Source organism: Nannospalax galili, unplaced genomic scaffold (genome assembly GCF_000622305.1).
Source record: "Nannospalax galili isolate Female #2095 unplaced genomic scaffold, S.galili_v1.0 scaffold262, whole genome shotgun sequence".
NCBI lineage: Eukaryota > Metazoa > Chordata > Mammalia > Rodentia > Spalacidae > Nannospalax > Nannospalax galili.
Window position 1 is genome coordinate 301,463 of NW_008348083.1, and position 16,814 is coordinate 318,276.

Below are 16,814 nucleotides of genomic sequence, written 5' to 3' on the forward strand. Positions count from 1 at the left end.
GGACCCGTGTTCGATTCCCAGCACTCACATGGCGGCTATGAACCGTCCTTAACTCCAGTTCCAGGGGAATCTGAAGCCCTCTTCTGACCTCCGTGGCATTGCACGACACGGGTGCACTCACATACATGCAGGCAATACACTCATACACATTAAAACAAAAAAAAAGGGTCTCACTATGTAGACCAGAAGGGCCTTGAACTCACAGAAACCTGCCTGCCTCTGCCTCCTGACTGTTGATTAAAGGCATGTGCCACCACACCCAGAAGGTACGCTATTTAAATTTTATTTATTTATTTTTATTTTATAAGTTTGAGTGTTTTGCCTACATGTATGTGTATACAATGCCAATGTGTATCTGGCCATGTGACATGAGTGTCTGTTTCACACATGTTGCATGTACAAACGTTTGTGTTATGCAGCTGAGACTGCAGCTCAGTTGGTAGAGTTTTTGCCTAGCATGTACAAAGTCCTGGGTTCCATCCTCAGTACTGAATAACCTGGGTGTGGTGACATGTGCCTATAATTCAAGTCCTTGGGGGATGGACAAAAGAGGATTTTCCTGAGTTCAAAGCTAGCCTGACCTACAAGACATCCTGTCTCAGTGAATAATAAAGGAATGAATGAATGAATGAATGAATGAATGAATGAATGAATGAATGAAATAATCAAAGATTTGTATTATATAGGTTTCTGGATTCTGAGACTGAAAGTGGTGAAATGTGTAAAAGTGGTGAATGTGTGTGTGTGTGTGTGTGTGTGTGTGTGTGTGTGTTTTCTGGGTGGGTATGAGGGTGTGTTTGTGCACATTAATCATGTTTATCTAGCATATAAGAGTGTAATTGTTGATTTTGTCAAGGCATGAGTGTGGGAGAGATTAGTGAGTGGGTGTATTTAGGTGGGAGAATGTCTTTGTGAAAGTAGTTTTATGGTTGTTCCTCAGAATTTTTGCAAATGTCTTCATGCATATTTTTGGTATTTGCACTGTTTGTTAAGGGAGGGCTCCAATTGGGGGTAGGCAAGGATATAGTGGTCTAAGTGCGTTTGTATATGAGTATGTGGGTATGGTTGTATGCATGTGGCTCTGTGTGTGAGGAATGGTTTCATTCATATATATACATACATACACATATATCTTTCCCTGTAGCCCAAACTGGCCAGGAACTCACAATGTAGACCAGGCTGGCCTTGATCTCACAGAGATCCACCTGCTTCTGCCTCCCAAAGCCTGGAATTAAAGCCATGCACCACCACACCTGACCTAAATGTATATTTTGTGCACCCAAGAGTTGCTGTTTGTGTCTGAAGATTCAGTGTCCCTGGTTTCAACCAACTGCAAATCATAAATCTTTGAAACAAAGCTAGGTGTGGTGGCACACACCTTTAATTCCAGCACTTGGGAGGCAAAAACAGGTGGATCTCTGTGTGATCAAGGCCAGCTGGGGCTACAGGGTGACCCTGTCTCAAAACACACACACACACACACACACACACACACACACACAAAGCAACAAAAACAAAACAAAAAAAACCCCAGCAGTTAATGCAGACACTCATAGCTGGTGGAAATGCTGAGAATAAATGACTGTTCAGTGCTGAGCCCTAAATGGGACATCTAAAACATATACACCAAGGTTCATGGAGCATCTTGGAAGATGGGGCAGAAAGAATGTAAGAGCTGGAGGATGGGAGAAGAGCTCTGAAGTGCTGTCTTCTGGACATGACATGACTATTACTCCCTTGAACTCACAGCAGCTGTGGTCACCTGCACAAGACCAAATAGAATCAAATTAAAAGGATCAGTGAATATACCATCAGATAGCACTAACTGAATTCAGTGAGTTCCAAAAAACAGGAGGGGGGGGAATAATGAAGGTGGGAGAAGGAAGTATTGAAGGGTCATTTGGGAGGGGGGTTGAGGAGATATGATCAAAATACATTGAATACATTTATGAAACTGTCAAAGAATAAATAAAAGATACTCTTTAAAAATGAGGGGCCTGGAAAGATGGCTCAGCAGTTCAGAATACTGGCTACTCTTGGCAGAAGACCCAATTTGGTTCCCAGCACTCACATGGCAACTAACAATGGCCTGTAATTTCAGCTCCAGGAGATTTGATGCCCTTTTCTAAAGAATGCCAAAGGAACCTTCAGACAAATGCATATACCCATACACAGACACACACATATGCACATAATTAAAAATAAAACACATGTCAGGCGTGGTGGCGCACACCTGTAGTCCCAGCACTTAGGAGGCAGAGGCAGGTGAATCTCTGTGAGTTCAAGGCCAGCCTGGTCTACATAGTGAGTTCCAAGACAGCTGGGGCTACAGGGAGGCCCTGCTTCAAAAAGACAAAAAAAATAAAAATAAAAAAATAAAACACATACAAAGAAAGAAAGAAAAAGAAAGAAAGAAAGAAAGGAAGGAAGGAAGAAAGAAAGAGGAAAAGGATCAGGCAGGGTGGCACAGGTTTTTAGTCCCAGCACTTGGGAAACAGAGGCAGGAGAATCTCTGTGACTTTGAAGCCAGCTTGGTCTACATGGCATGTTCCAGGCCATCCAGGGTTACAGGGAGACCCTGTCTCAAAATACAACAAAAAATATGTAAGTACCTTCAAGTACCAGACATGGTTGTATGTAATCCACATACTCAGAAAGCTAAAGCAGGAGAATTGCTTTGAGTACAAGGCCAATGTGAGCTAGGTGATGAGTTCAAAGATAACCTGGGCTACATAATTTAGGGGCTGAAGAGATGGCTCAGTAGGGTAAGATCACTTGTTGTACAAGCGTGAGAATCTGAGTTCAAATCCCCAGCACCCATGTGAAAAGCTAGACATGGTTTTGAGTGCCTAGAACCTCAGCATTAGAGGACAAAGACAGATCCTGGAGGATCTTGGGATCTCCCTGGCCAGCCAGCTGAGCTGAAATAGTGACCTCGTTCAGCAAGGGACCCTGTCTTAAAGGAAAAGGCAGAGAGTGATAGAGAAGACACGTGACATCCACCTCTGGCTTAGCATGTGTATGCACCCATATACCCATGTTTATGAACCACACTCAAATTACATATACATATATTATGGGAATATTTCATAGGTTTTATGTATTTATTTTATTTTGTTGTTTTGAAATAGGATCTCCACATGTAGTCCTGGCAGACCTGGAATTCAAATGTAGACCAGACTAGCCTTGAACTCACAGAAATCCACATGTCTATGTCTCCAGAGTGCTGGGATTAAAGGCGAGCACCATCACACCTAACTAAACCAAAATAAATCTTTTAAAAATTGTTAAGTATTTATTTATTTTATTATGTATATGAGTATTTTGCCTGCATGTAAGTGCAACATGTGTGTGCATGCCAGGTGAAGCCAAAAGAGGGCATCAGATTCCCTGGAATTGGAGTTATGAACAGTTGTTAGCCACCACGTGGTTGCTGGGAACTGAACCCAGGTCCTCTGCAAGAGCAACCAGTGCTCTTAACCACTGAGCCATTTCTCCAGCCCTAAAAAAAATTTTTTTAAAGAGTTTAAGGGCAGCCTGGGCTACACAAGACCTTGTCTGAAAACAAACAAAGCCAGTCCTGGTGGTTCTTGGGAAGTGGAAGCAGGACATACAAGGTCATTTTGGGGTTAACAGTGAATTGGAGGCCAGCCTGGGCTACATGAGACCTTGTCTCAAAAAATGGTAATAATTAATAATAACAAATTCATGTCCCCAAGCTCCCCTATCCTCAGATGACAGCTCCAGGGCTGACTGTTGAAATTCCAAGATCCTGTGCGTCTGTCACACACGTGTTTAGGCGTGGGTTTCATGGTCAAGAGCATGTGATTGGGCACAGGTGTGGGTGTGCCTGAGAGAGGGGAGCCGGGACCTGTGCCCTCCTGTCTGGATGTGCCCGCACAGGAGTGGGTGTGGCACACAAAGAGGCCAGTGTGTGTGTGTGTGTGTGTGTGTGTGTGTGTGTGTGTGTGTATGCGCGTGTTGGATCACATATGCACTTTTGCATGATGTATATGTCTTGTGCCTCAGCTCCTGTCCTAGTCAGTCCCAGTCCCCTTGAAGCCTTTACACCAGGTCATATCTGTAATTGAGCCTCAGTTTCTACATTTGCTTTATTTGTGGGAGTATGGTGCTGGGGGCACCGGGAGACTCCCTGGGAGGGAAGGATGTTTCCTCTGCCATCCCATCACTACCTGGCCTGGCCTGCCCGGCTCACCCACTTGTTTGCTTTTTCTCGGAAGGTTCCCATGACCTCTGTGGACCCCAAGGACAAGCCCAGGTGAGCCACAGCACCTGCCCCTTGCTGCAAACACTCAAGAGACGCTAGGGAACAGGAAGGCACATGTTTTCCATACCAGGAGAGGGGCTGCAGGCTCTCACTTATTCTGGGCTGGAAGGGCAGGGGGCATCAGAGTAGGAGCTGGGCTCAGTGCCCTAGCCCCAGGGCGCCCGGGCCTCCTGGGACCCAGCCCCCACACTGGGCGGACCAGTAAGCCAGGCTGGGCTAGACCGCCCCACCCACACACTGGACAGGCAGGCTGGAATTGAGGTCCCACCTGCCCCCGGGGGCCTGTTCCTGCAGCCCGGGCAGCCTCAGACACACTGGTTCTTCTGTGTACACAGGCAGCCCCCAACCCGTAGCCTCCCTCCAGCTCCCAGCAAATTCCTGTCTCCTGCCTCCTCCCTCACCTGAATCCTTGTTCTCTCTCACACCTTCAGCCTCATGAGACAGTCAGGCCCTGATTATTAAGCTTGGGGGTGGGGATGTCTTAGAAGGTTTATAGGTCAGGGGTTCAGCATCAGCTTTGGGGAAGAGGGTGAATCCTTGTCAAAATCATCTGCAGAATTTTGCCCGTGTGTCCACTTTTTCTCAGTCACATTGACTTTTTAGTGTGTTCTAGGCTTAGAGCTATCTCATTTAATCCCCCCGCGCCCCCCCCGACAATCCTAGTATATCGATTTAATCCTTGAAACCTTAATAGAATGGTTTCTTTTTTCTTTTTTTATTCTTTCTTTTTCTTTCCTCCCTCCCTCCCTCCCTCCCTCCCTCCCTTCTCTCTCTCTCTCTCTCTCTCTCTCTCTCTCTCTCTCTCTCTCTTTCTTTCTTTCTTTTGGTCTTCTTGCTCCCTGTAGCCCCAGCTGGCCTGGAACCCACTATGTAGACCAGGCTGACCTTGAATTTACAGAGATCTGCTTGCCTCTGCCTCCGAATGCTGGGATCAAAGGCATGTGACACCACACCCAGCAGAATGATTTCTTTTTCCCTTGGAGATTGAGGGTCTCAGGGCTGGGGTTGGGGCTGGACCTCAGTTGGCAAAGTGCTTGCCTAGCAGGCACAAAGCCCTGGGTTCTGTACCTAGCACCACATAAACCAGGTGTGGTAGTGCATGCCTGTTTTCCCAGCACTTGGGAGGTAGAGGCAGGAGAATCTAGAGTTCAAGGACATCCTTGGCATCAGACCCTGTTTGAGAGACAGAGACAGAGATTGAGAGAGAAGGAGGGAGGGAGGGAGGGAGGGAGGGAGGAACAGGGGAAGAGAAAGGGAGGGAAAAAAAGGAGAGGAAGAGGACTGGTGAGATGGCTCAGCAGGAAAAGGCACTTGTCGGCAAACCTGAAGACATGAGTTTCATTGTAGAAGGAGAGAATCAGTTCCTACAAGTTGTCCTCTGACTGCTACAGCACAGCACCCCATCCCCAAACAATAAATAATTTTTAATTTTTTAAATTTATTTTTTATTTATATGTTATGAGTGTCTTACCTACATGCAAGCAATACACTCATACAAATAAAAGTAACAAGTTTAGAGTCCAGATGCCCTGGAACAGGAGCTAGAGATGGTTGTTAACCACCATGTGGGTGCCGGGAACCCCCATATCTTTTCTTTTTGAAAATATTTATTTGAGCTGGAGAGATGGCTTAGCAGTTAAGAGAACCCAGATTCAGTTCCCAGCACCCACCTGGTGGCTAACAATCATTTGTAACTCCAGTTCCAGGGGATTCAATACCCTCTTCTAGCCTCTGCAGGCAATGCACACATGTGGTGCACTTACAACATGCAGGCAAAACACTCATGCACATAAAATAAAAATAAAATTTTAAAAACTTAAAAAAAAAGATAAGATAAAGGCATCTCAACATGTTGCCCAGGCTGGCCTTAAACTCCTGGGCTCAAACCCTTTTCCCAAGCATCTAGAACTGTGGGTTCATGTTGCCATGATGACTACCATACCACCGCCTCCCCCCTTTTTGATCTTTTTGAAACAGAGTCTCCCTGTAAACTCAGCTGGCCTGGAGCTCACTATGTAGATCAGGCTGGCCTTGAACTCACAGATTGCTCACCTCTGCCACCCAAGTGCTGAGATTAAAGGCATGCACAATCACGCCGGGCAGCATACCCCTTTTATGGATGGAAAAACGGAGGCTTTGAGCCCTCATGTTGCATACTAAGGAAAAATGAAGTCACTTTCATCTAGGGTCCATCTGCTCTATGTCTATGTAGTCTTTCCATTCTGTCTGAAACAACTACTATCTTCCAATGGGGTTGAATGGGGAATATCATTGTGGGAATCACAGAGAATTGGGGTTCCCCTTTCTATACTCTATAGAAAGATGAGCTATAGGACACAGAGACTGGAAGCCCCCTCCCAAGTTCAATCTCACTGGAGGTTGATTATCAAGACATTCTGAGGGCATTTAGGAGATAGATCCAAAATATCTCTTGGGGGGGGTGCATGCCTTTAATCCCAGCTCTCAGAAGGCAGAGGCAGGTGGATCTCTGTGAAATCCAGGCCAGCCTGGTCTACATAATGAGATCTAAATCAGCTGGGGCTACAGGAAGACCGTGTCTCAAGAAAAAAATTTAAAATTAAAATAAATCTTAAAAAAAAACTAAACAACAGAAAACCCCAATGTAATAGGGTTGGGGAGCAGGGGGATAGCTTTGTGGGTAAGAGGGCTTGCTGTCCAAGCATGAGGACCTGAATTTAAATCCCCAGCACCCATATAAAAAGTTGGACACAAAGCCGGGCATGGTGGCGCACACCTTTAATCCCAGCACTCAGAAGGCAGAGGCAGGTGGATCCCTGTGAGTTCAAGACCAGCCTGGTCTACATAGTGAGTTCCAGGATAGCTGGGGCTACAGGGAGACTCTGTCTCTCAAAAAGACCAATAAAAAAGAAAGAAAAAAAGAGAAAGAAAGAAAATAATAATAATAATAATAGGGTTATGGATATAGCTCAGTTGGTAGAGTGCTTGCCTAGCATGCACAAAACCCCTGTTCCATCTGCAGCACATACACCAGGCATAGTGGTACATGTTTATAATCTTGATAATCAGCCTTGGGAAATAGAGAAAAGAGAATGGGATGTTCAAAGTCATCCTCAGCTACATAGTGAGTTAAGGTCAACCTGGACTACCATGAGACCCTGTCTCAAAAAGAAGAACAAAAGCTTGTGTGCTCCTGGGGGCTTTCCCAGACCTGCCCTGGTGCACTCCCCTTCCAATACCACCATCTCAGCTCTGCTAGGACCCTTGTGAGCCCCCCAGATTTGGGAGCTTCCCAGATATGCTGTGATTAATACATCTCTCAACTCTCAGCAGAGAAGCTCCCTTATGCAGCAGCTGGTGATTAACACAGAGACCCAGAACTGGCCAATGTTCAGAGAATGAGAGGCTTCAGAGTGCTTATCCCTCAACAAGATAGCTGTGTGAAAAAAAAACTCTGCCTCCCCAGCTCAGGGATCATGGCAGAAGAGGGGGCAGAAAGATTGTAAGACCCAGAGGTGGTGGATGACCACAAGGAAAGAGTTTTCCAGACAGGGTCAGTTACTCCTATGAACTCACAGCAATGGTGACAGTATACACAGATCCCATGTAAGCTCAAACCAGACAAAATCCCAGCATAGTCACAGGGAAGTGGATAAGAAGCCCCAACTCAACCTGAGGCAACCAGTGGTTGCTGGGAGCAGAGAGTCAGTCTCGTTTAAGGGTGAGATTCGGGATAGGTTGACAAGGTTCCAGTAGACAGACCTACACTGAAGGAAATTTGGAGACACAAATTACATTTTTGGGGGGAGTCTTTTTTGAGACAGGGTCTCCCTGTAGCCCCAGCTGTCCTGGAACTCACTAGGTAGAACAGGCTGACCTTGAACTCACAGAGATCCGCCTGCCTCTGCCTCTCAAGTGCTGGGATTAAAGGTGTGTGCCACCACGCCCGGCTTCTCCACCTTAATTTTTGAGATGAAATCTCTCCCGGAACCTGGAGCTAGAGTACATGAGACTGGGTGAGGGTTGTAAGGGGGTGAAGATAGGGGAGGGGATCTAAATATAATCAAAATATATTGTATGAAATCATAAAAAAGAAAAAAACAGGAAGGTTTTAATCCCAGCACTAGGAAGACAGAGGATGAGGGATTTCTGTAAAACTGAGGCCAACCTGGTATATATAGTGACTTCCAGACCAGCTAGGGCTACAGGGAGGTCATGTCTCAAAGAAAGAAAAGAAAAAAAAAAGGTTGGGGCTGGAGAGATTTATATTTTATTTTTTATTTTATGTGTATGAGTCTATTGCCTGCATGTATTTGAGTGCACCCGTGTTGTGCAATGCCGCGGAGGTCAGAAGAGGGCTTCAGATTCCCCTGGAACTGGAGTTAAGGACGGTTTGTAGCCACTATGTGGTGGGTGCTGGGAGTCGAACCTGGGTCCTCTGCAAGAGCAGTCAGTGCTCTTAACTGCTGAGCCATCTCTCCAGCCCCAAGATTTATATTTTATTTTATGTGTATGAGTGTCTTGCCTGCATGTATATAAGTGCACCTGTGTTGTACAGTGCCCTCAGAGGTCAGAAGAAGGCATCAGATCCCCTGGAACCGGAGTTATGGATGGTTGTTAGCTGCCACATAGGTGCTAGGAACTGAAACCAGGTCCTCTGCAAGAGCAGTCAGTGCTCTTAATTGCTACACTGAGCCATCTCTCCAGTCCTGAAAAAAAATATATTTAAAACCCACTAAACAAAGTGAGGGTTCTCCCATCAACTAGAGAGGAGATTGCTTCTCCTAGAAAGAGGGGCTCCCTGGAGGAAGGGAGGTGAGCAGATGTTGGAATGATGACAAGCGACATCTTCAGGAAGAACATTCTAGACAGAGAAGGACAAGGCAGAATCCCCCAGGGAAGGGATGAGCTGGTATGCTAGTGTGTTGGTGACCTGTGGAATGAGGAGCTTACAAGGAGGCCCTGCACTTGCTGCCTTTGGATAATCTCAAACCATCCCCATTGGAGGGCTCAGTCTTTCTGTAACCCATAAAATGCAGGTGGAGGTGTTTCTGCCAGGCACGGTGCTGTGCGCCTCTAGTCTCAGGAGGCTGAGGTAGGAGGATCACTTGAGCCACCGCAAGTATGGACAACGTAGAGCTAACTATCTCCAGAAAAATATCCAAAAGTGAGGAATGGTGGTGCAAACCTGATCTCGGCACTGGGGAGACTGAGGGAGGAGGACGTCTGTGAGTTGGAGACCGGCTTGGGCTACATAGTGAGACTCTGTCTCAAGAAAGAAAGAGAGCAGGGGAGAAAGACAGAGAGGGGGGAGGGAGAGGGAGAGGGGGAGGGAGAGGGAGAGAGAGAGAGAGAGAGAGAGAGAGAGAGAGAGAGAGAGAGAGATTCTTCTAGCTCTAGAGAGAGGGAGAGAGAGAAACCGAGAAAGAGACAGAGACAGAGAGAGAAAAGAGAGAGGCAGAGACAGAAAGAGACAGAGAGAGAGCAAGGGAGAAAGACAGAGAGAGAGAGAGAGAGAGAGAGAGCAAGGGAGACAGAGAGAGGGACAGAGACAGACAGAGAAACCAAGAGACAGAGAAAAGAGAGAAAGAGACTGACAGAGACAGAGAGAGAGAGACAGAGAGAGAAAGAGGGACAGAGACAGACAGAGAAACCGAGAAAGAGACAGAGACAGAGAGCAGGGGAGAAAGACAGAGAGCAGAGAGAGAGAAAAGAGAGAGACAGAGAGAAAGAGAGAGACAGAGAGAGACAGACCCGGAGACAGAAAGAAACAGAGAGGCAAAGAGGAATAGAGAGAAACAGAAACAGAGAGAGACAGGGACAGAGAGACAGAGAGACCTTTGCGGATGTGGCTCAGGCAGCACAGTGCTTGCCTAGCATGCAGGAATCTCTGGCTTCCATTCCCCTAGTACTACATAAACCCCAGGTGTGGTCATGCCAGTCTGTCACCTCAGAACTCTGGAGGCAGAGGCAGGAGGATCCAGATTCTTCAATACAGAGTAAATTCAAGGTCAGCCTTCGATATCTAAGAACCTGTCAAAAGAAAGAAGAGAAGAGGAGATGGGGAGAGGAAGAGGGAAAGAGGCAGGTTCTGCAACAAAGCCAACCAGTCCTCCTCCAATACGTAAAGGAATCAAACACAAGGACTGTAGAAATTGTCTCTGTCAAAAAGTATCTGCCGGTAGGGGAGCTAGAGAGATGGCTCAACAGTTAAGAGCACAGACGGCTCTTCCAGAGGACCTAGGTTTGGTTCCCAGCACCCACATGGCAGCTAACAACCTTCTACAACTCTAGTTCCAGGGAATCTGATGCCCTCTTCAGTTCTCCACAGTCATTATACATATGTGGTGCACTTACGTACATTGTACACATGTGGTACACTTAAATACAGGGGCTTTTGGGTATGGCTCAGTGGTAGAGAATTGGCCTAGCATGTATGTGGCCATCAGTTTCAAGGAGAGAAAAACAAAACAAAACAAAGACAGGTAACAAAGACAGGTAAGTGTGCATGTCTTTTTTTTTTTTTATGTGTATGAGTGTATTGCCTGAATGTATGTGAGTGCACCCATGTCGTGCAATGCCTCAGAGGTCAGAAGAGGGCTTCGGATTCTCCTGGAATTGGAGTTAAAGACGGTCCATAGCTGCCATGTGGGTGCTGGGAATTGAACCTGGGTCCTCCGCAAGAGCAGTCAGTGCTCTTAACTGCTGAGCCATCTCTCCAGCCCCAAGGGTGCATGTCTTTAATCCCAGCACTTGGGCAACAGAGGCAAGTGGATCTCTAAGAGTTTGAGGCCAGCCTATCTATATAGCAATTTCCAGTCCAACTGGGGCTACAGGAGGCCCTATCTCCAAACCACAAGCAAGCAAAACAAAAAGAACCCCGAACATATAAGTGTCATTTGGGATGGTAAGTGGGTCCTGGACCAGAAAAAAAAGGGCGCTAGGGGAAAGTTGAAGACCTTGGAACAAAGTGAACAAAATGTGGACTTAGTAAGTGTGCTGAAATTAGAAAACAATGGTTCTTTAATTTATTAATTTATTTATCTTGTGAGTGTGGAGGTGCATGCGTACCATGGCGTGTATGTGGAGGACAGAGGACAACTTGTTCATTGTCTCCTTCCACCTTGTTGGTTCTGGGGATTGAATTTAAATCAACAGGCTTGACAACAACTCCTGCAACTTATCCTTGACTTCCACACATTCACCATGGCGTAGGAACTTACACATACTCAATCATACAGACACACACAGACACATACACACAGACACACACCGATAACAAGTAATTTTTTAAAAATAAAATTTAAAAAATCCAGTCGTGGTGGCTCACACCTTTAATCCCACTACTCTGTCTCAAAAAGCACCAGAAACTAATAATAATAAACGATAAAAACAGTATCTTATAGTACGGGGGTGTGCTTTTGGTGGTAGAGCCTAGAATTCCCAAGTATGGAGCTGGGGGCATGGCTCAGTGGGAGAGCCCCTGCCTAGAATCCCCCAGTGAGGGGCTGGGATACAGCTCAACAGTAGCGTAGTTGCCTTGCATGGGTGAGGCCATAGGTTCCATCCCTAGTACCCACAAAACCAAAAGCAAGCTCAAACATCAGGAACAAAAGAGTCTTCCTTGAAAAGTCATTAACTTAGAAAAAGGGTTTGAAAGACATGTCCCCCATGAGCCCAGCCATCCGAAAATTACTATGTTCAATTACTAGGAAATTTCTGAACATGTGTTATTTTCTGTACTATGTCATCGGGGTGAATAATCAACAGAACAGCACGGTCTCTGGCTCATACTCTGGGCAGGGCAAGGATCACATTCTTTAACCTTGGCACTACTCCTGTCTGGGGAGAGATAATCCTTTGCCATAAGAGCCATCACATCCTATACAATGTAAGAAATTTAGCACTGTCCTTGGCCTCTATCAGATCCATGGCAGTTATAGCCATCCCTAGTCAGCTGTGTCAATCAAACCAAACCAAACCAACCAACCAAACAAACAAAGAAAAACCCTTTTTGTTTGAAACATGGGCTCAGGCTGGTCTTGAAGTCATGATCCTTCTTCTTTAGCTTCCAGAGGGCTGGGATTACAGGTATTTGGGACCTCATTTCACTGTTACTTTCACTGTTCCTTTGAAACCTGGGCATGGTGGCTCACGTCTCTAATTCCAGCTATTTGGGAGGCTAAGGCACAGAGATTGCAGCTTCATGTCCTACCTGGGCTACAGAGTTCAGAGGAACCTGGACAACTTAGTGAGACTCTGTCTCAAAGTAAAAAGTGGAAAGCAGGGAGGGAAAGAAAAAAAGAGGACTGGAGATCTAGCTCAATGTACCTGAGCTGTAGAGCCCCGGCCTAGAATTCCTCTGTGAGGAACTAGGGGTGTAGCTCAGTGGTAGAGCTCCTCACTGGAATCTCTCGTGAGGGGCTGGGAGCATGACTCCATAGTAGAACATTAGCCTAGATTGTATGAGGCCCTAGGTTCAATCCTTGAGGGAGGGAGGGAGGGAGGGAGGGAGGGAAGAAAGTGACAGCCTAACCTGCACCTTTAGTACAGAAGGACTCACACATGTATATGAGTTTCAAATTGACCTTGATGGACCACTCATTTCTAAGATAGTCCTAGGGGCACCTCACAAGCTCCGTTAAAGAGGCCAATCTCAAGGTGTGGTTTTAGGGCCAGGAAGAATGCGAGGACTTGGAACATGTTTTGAAGATGGAATTGACAGAACTTGCCAATAATCATTCATGGGAGGGCAGGAGCAGGAGGGAGGGGTGTTGGAAGATGCCCAGATCTCTCTCCCTTTCGTAACTGGGAAGAAGCTGCTCCTGTGTGCAGAGATGGGGACATCAGATGAGGGGTTGGGTGAGGATGGTGAGTTTTGTCTTGCATAGATTCAGTTTCGGTTTCCCGAGGGACATCAAGGAGATCAGAACTTTGTAACATACAGGGTACAGTCACTGGTAAACCATGCATCCACAGGAAAGGACAAAGATGCAATTTGATCTGTTCCTTCTTGCTGATATGAAGACACCTGGGATTTTGAAAGTAAACAACATATCTTCCAGTAAGTGAAAGGATAAGGAAATAATCATTATTCAGTGCTAAAAAGAAGCAACCGAGGGCCAAGGGATGACTCAGAGGGTAAAAGTGCTTGCTGTCCTCCCTGATGACCTGAGTTTGAACCTGGAACCCTTGTGGTAGAAGGAGAGAACTGATTCCAGCAAGTTGTCCTCTGACCTCTATACCAGGTTCAGTTCCCAGCACCCACATGGCAGCTAACAACCATCCTTAACTCCAGTTCCAAGGGATCTGACACCCTCTTCTGGCCTCAGTGAGCACTGTATGACACAGGTGCACTTACATACACGCAGGAAAAACAGTCATACATATACAGTATAAATAAATAAATCAAAAAAATTTTTTAATTTAAAAACATGGGACTGAAGAGATGGTTCAGTAATTAAGAGCACTGGCTGCTCTTGCAGAGGACCCAAGCACCCATATGGTTCCCAGCACCCATATGGTGGCTAACAATTGTCCAAAACTCCAGTGCCAGGGGAATTTGACACCATCTTCTGACCTCCGTAGGCATTACATAACACAAATGCACCTACATACAGGCAATACACTTACACAAATAAAAATAATACTCTTTTAAATTAAAAACTGGGACTGGGGAGATGGCTCAGTGGTTAAGAGCACTGGATGCTCTTGCAGAGGACCCAAGTTCAGTTCCCAGCACCCTCATGACAGCTAACAGTCATCTGTAACTCCAATTCCAGGGGAATCCAACACCTTCTTCTGGCCTCTTCAGGCATTGCAACCAGGTGGTGCACTTACTTACATGCAGGCAATGCGCTCATACACATAAAATAATACAAAACAATAAATTATTTTTTTGGTATCTTTGAGACTTTTTTTTTTTTTGGTCTCCCTGTAGCCCTGGCTGGCCTGGAACTTGCTATGTAGACCAGGTTGGCCTCAAACTCACAGAGATCCACCTGCCTCTGCTGCTCAACTGCTGGGATTAAAGCCGTGTGCTGCCACCACACCCTGCCCTAAAATAATGAATTAAATATTTTTTTTAATTTAAAAACAAAGCCAGGCACAGTAGTACACACCTTTAATCCCAGCACTCAGGAGGCAGAGGCAGGCAGATCTCTGTGAGTTCCAGGTCAGCCTGGTCTACATTGCGAGTTCTAGGACAGTTGGGACTACAGGGAGACCCTGTCTCAAAAAACCAACCAAACCAAACCAAACCAAACAAAGATGGTGCAATGGTTAAGGGGCTTGCCGCTGACCCTGAAAACCTGACTTTAATCCCTGGGTCTCATGTGATAAAAGACAAGGACCTACTCCCACGTGTCCTCCTACCTTCATGCATGCACCATGGCATGCATGCATGCACATAAATAAATAAATGCCTCTTACTTGAACTGAATAGGGTATCTAAAATCTAGCAATTGAGAGGAAAATTCAAGAGCAATCTGGGTTACAGTGTAAGTTCCAGGTCAGCCCTTGTCTCAAGAAAAGGGGGTGGGGAGTGGGAGTGGAGAGATGCCCAGTGGGTAAGAATGCTGACTTTACAAGCATGAAGACGTGAGTTAGAATCCCACATAAAAAGCCAGGTGTGGTCACATGTGCACCTGTAACTCCAGCACCATAGATACGCGGTGTCTAGGCTTACTAGCCCCCAGCCTAGCTCCACGTTCAGCGAGAGAACCTGTCAAGGGAGTAAGGCAGAGAGTGGTGGAGCAGGATGCCCAGTGCCTTTTTCTGGCCTCCATGCGAGGGTTCACAGACAAACTCACCTGTACACACAAATTGCACATATACCACACACATAAACCATCCACACACACATACTCATCTACCACACACAGACACACACACACACCATATACACACACCATGCATACACACACAATAAATCAGGCACACACATATACTATGCACCCACAGACACCATGAACACATACACATACACCATACGTACATATAGACACACACTCCCACATATGCATAAACCATGCACACACATACTCATATACTACACACACCATACACATGCATAGACCATGTATACACACATATACCACACACATGCACCATGCATACGCACATACACCAGGCACGTATACACATAGATCACACATACACCATGCATGCACATACACACACCATGCACACACACCACACACATACATACATCATGCACACACACCACACATACAGATATCATGCACACACATACACCATGTACACACACACATACATACACTACACACACATACATCATGCCCACACATACACATACACCACACACATATATATGATGCATATACACATAGACCACACACACATGCACCATGCACACACACACATCTAAGACATACATACGCCATGTACACAGACATATACCACACAGATACCATGCATACACACATATACCATACATACACATACACCATGAATACACACACATGCATGCACCATGGACACACACACATACTCAAACAACACACACATATACTGTACATACACACATTCACATAATCCATGCACAAACTACATGCTAGAGGATTCTAACTCCATGATCTATCAAAGGCAAAATTATGGAAACAGGGCATGACTTAGTAGTTGCCAGGGCTGAAGAAAAGCAGGAGGGAGAGGGTGCAACATAGAGGATTTTGGGGTGACCAACTACTCTGTATAATATTACAATGGTGAATACTTGTCTATATTATTTCACCTCATGAATGCTGACTTCCACGGGGAAGTTAGCCACACAGCTTCGCAGGTAAAGGTGCTTGCTGCCAAACCTGACTTCAAAGCCCTAGAACCCACATTCTAGAAGGAGAGAACCAACTTGTGAAAATTGTCCTCTGGCTTCCACACTTGAGCCATCCCACTCAAGTGCTCATACACATACCCAGACACACAAACAAATACATATAAATTAGAAAAAAAAATAATGTTGGGGCTAGAAAGATGGCTCAGTGGTCAAGAGCACTGGCTGCTCTTGCAGAGGACTGAACTTTGGTTCCCAGCACCCATATGGTGGCTCACAACTGTTGGTAACTTCACTTCCAGAGGAATTTGACACCCTCTTCTGGCCTCCATGAGCATTGCACAACATGAGTATACCTCCCTCTTCTGGCCTTTGCAGGTGTTGCAAGCAGGTGGTGAACTTACATACATGCAGACAAAAAACATTCTTTTTTTTTTTTTTTGGTCTTTTTGAGACAAGGTCTCCCTGTAGCCCCAGCTGACCTGGAACTCACTATGTAGACCAGACTGGCTGCGAATTCACAGAGATCCACCTGCCTCTGCCTCCCAAGTGCTGGGATTAAAGGCATGCGCCACCACACCCGGCAAAACATTCTTTTTTTAAAAAAATATTTTTTGTTGTGGGCTGGAGAGATGGCTCGGCAGTTAAGAGCACTGGTGTGTTCTTGAGAAGACCCTGGTTCAAATCCCAACACCCACATGGCAGCTAACAACTGTCCATAACTCCTGTTCCAGGGAATCTGACAGCCTCTTCTGA